The sequence below is a fragment of the Phalaenopsis equestris genome, unplaced genomic scaffold (assembly GCF_001263595.1).
Source record: "Phalaenopsis equestris unplaced genomic scaffold, ASM126359v1 Scaffold000449, whole genome shotgun sequence".
Taxonomy (NCBI): Eukaryota; Viridiplantae; Streptophyta; class Magnoliopsida; order Asparagales; family Orchidaceae; genus Phalaenopsis; species Phalaenopsis equestris.
Genome location: NW_018164890.1, coordinates 81,697 through 84,498, shown reverse-complemented (window position 1 = coordinate 84,498; position 2,802 = coordinate 81,697). Strand labels below are relative to the sequence as shown.

The 2,802-nt window shown below is 37.2% G+C and overlaps 1 pseudogene; it reads right to left on the bottom strand.

Moving 5' to 3' along the window:
- Positions 1 to 494: 494 nt before the first annotated feature.
- LOC110027793 overlaps positions 495 to 2,802 on the bottom strand; it is a 5,380-nt pseudogene continuing 3,072 nt past the window's right edge.

The following is a 2,802-nucleotide window of genomic DNA, read 5'->3' as shown; positions in this document are numbered from 1 at the left end:
TCCTTGAAATGATTTTTTGATACATGATATTTGACTAAGAGTGTTTGATAGCACACTTTTAGTAGAATTTAGCTATGGATTTAACTTGAACCCAACCAAACACCAAAAAATATAAATAAAATACAAAGCTCCTTTTACTTGAATTTTTGTGTTCAGTCTCTTTTTCCCAGTCAATCTCGTTTAAGACATAAAGTTGGGTTTAATAAATCCAACTGCTAGGCGGATTAAGAAGCTATTCCATCATAGCTCGCAAGCTTCGTATCTATCGCACAAATTTACAAGAATTATTGAATTTGATAAAAACTATTTAACATAAATTCAAGTTGCAGCCAAACACCTTCTTTAAGCAAAATATTCATATTATTAAAATGTCTATTACACCTCAAATCTTTCATTTCATTCTTTACAAGAAACAAGAAATTAAATTAACTTTTATCCACGAATGCATAAACTGCACCATAAAACACTATAATTGAATAGCAACAAATGTCACCTGAAAATCATGCATAATATCATGTCATCCATCATCGGAATGTCTAGAAAATCCTCACAACAAAATAATCCTGCACGTCCTGATTGACATCCATCATCATGCTTGTTATCCCTCTTTTACATCTTGTTCAGAACCTCACCCAAAAAGAGTAAAGCTCATCGCTTATTGAATAATTTACAAGGAAACTGAAAAACTAGGACGACAGGAATCTTCCCCATAAACCCTTCATAACTTTAAGAGCAGCAACAAATGTTAACACCCACAAAACTGCACCGACTCCTACCAGAATTGAAATGAAGAGATACCCCCTATCATTGTTTCTGTGCCCCCCAGAGACAGCAACCCTTCGTTGTGGATTGATTTGAGCAGCTCTGAAACTTGAAACACGCTCAAATGCCCTTGAAATCAAGGCATTCTCTGAAGCAAATGCAGGACTGCTTGGAACTGAATCAAGGAAGCCCGAAAGAGCGGAGTTAAACCATGATTGAGAAGGACTTTCAGCAGGGCTTATCTGTTCCATTACATGCATCTTTGAAGTACCGGTTAAATTACTGGCGTTAGCAAAGCCTGCAGTACAACTACAAAATGAGATATCTCTCTTTATCCTGGCACAGAAATGATAAGTATGGCTAATGAAAAAATTTTTTAAGAAAATCAGAGAGATAATAAGCACCTGCTACCGGAGATGATGAGACCATGTCATTTTCATTTGCAACATTAGTAAATTGGTACATAAATGATCAGTATGGCTCATTAAAAAAAGTTTTAAGAAAATCAGAGACAGATAATAAGCACCTGCCACCGGAGATGTTGAGACCATGTCATTTTCATTTGCAACATTAGTAAAATTATAAGTGTCCTCATGTGACCATAACTGACTGCTTAATAGCATTGCATGGTTTTGACTGTCTACATCGGAATAGGCATCGAAATGGAGCTGTGGGTTCTTGGGATCAACTGGCACTCCCATGGCCTCCATTAAATACATATCGGAATCAAAGTGATCGTAAAGATCATAGAACTCATCAGTATCAAAAGCAAGGTCTCTGTTAGTGATATCATCCAAATGGTATGACGTCATTGGATCATTTAAATCTTTGATTTCAAGAAAGCCTTCATCAGCTGTGACAATATCTTGCTTTGAGACCATGTCAGGCAATCCAATTGGTTGAGAATGGGCTAATATTGACTGCATGTTCGGGAATCTAGTCTCCATGCTGCTCTGCTCACCCAAAGTTTCACTACCCAGGATAGAATCATCAGCATCAATATAGGATCGGTTCATGATTGCCATTTCCTATTATAATAATTAATTTATATTCGCTCTACCAGCACTCGACCAAGTATTAGTCTTAACATAATGGAAAGTTTATGAATTTTTTTTCCTCAACGTTTGTCACCATATTGTGCAATATTAGTATATATTGAGATATGCCATTTCCAATTATAATTATTAATTCATATTCGCTCTACTAGCACTCGACCAATTGTTAGTCTTAATATAATGGAAAGTTTATGAAATTTTTTTCCTCAAACGTTTGGTCACCATATTGTGCAATATTAGTATATATTGAGATGTACTAATACAATACTAATACAGAAAAAAGCAAAGAAATAACAATCTAGAGCAAAGAATAACTTGTATGCTATGCTAAGCTAATCATCTCTCCAACTTGAGAGAATAATTTCTTCAAAAACCATATCTTATAAAATCCATGTGTACACGTATACAGTTTAATTGACATCTCAAAAGCAAAAAGGAGGACTTCGGATACCTCAGAAGTAAATGTAGAGAAATCTGCACCTCCTTGAATAATGGTTTGCTCTTGTGACAACTGAAGCAAAAGACCCTCCAGTTCGCTGACCGGAGAAGTGTCAAAACCATCTTCTTCTAAAGTAGCGGGGATTGAGTTGCTAGCTGGATTTGCAGTAGACAAGCCTTCTTCATCATTCTGGTCCATGAAGCTCTCATCCGCAGCACCATCTTCCCATTCCTCTTCTCTGAATGGTGCACCATACTGCTCCCCATTCTTGGGACCGGGACCACTCTTCATAAATAGCTTATAAAGTGCATAAGAATCCTGCCAGGATGATTAATCAGAAAATAAGAAGGCTCTTGATGAGTGCTCATAACCTGGATGAAAGGAAGTTCGTGCTCCCTTAGGTGCACGACCACTATAGTAAACAAGTGTTTTCTTGTTACCTGCGGTTTTGGAATGGTGGGGGATGACCCTGTCTTTTCCTGTGGCCTTCCAATAACCATGTTTGGTAGCACGGTTGGATCTTGACCCATTGGGGTACTTCCTATC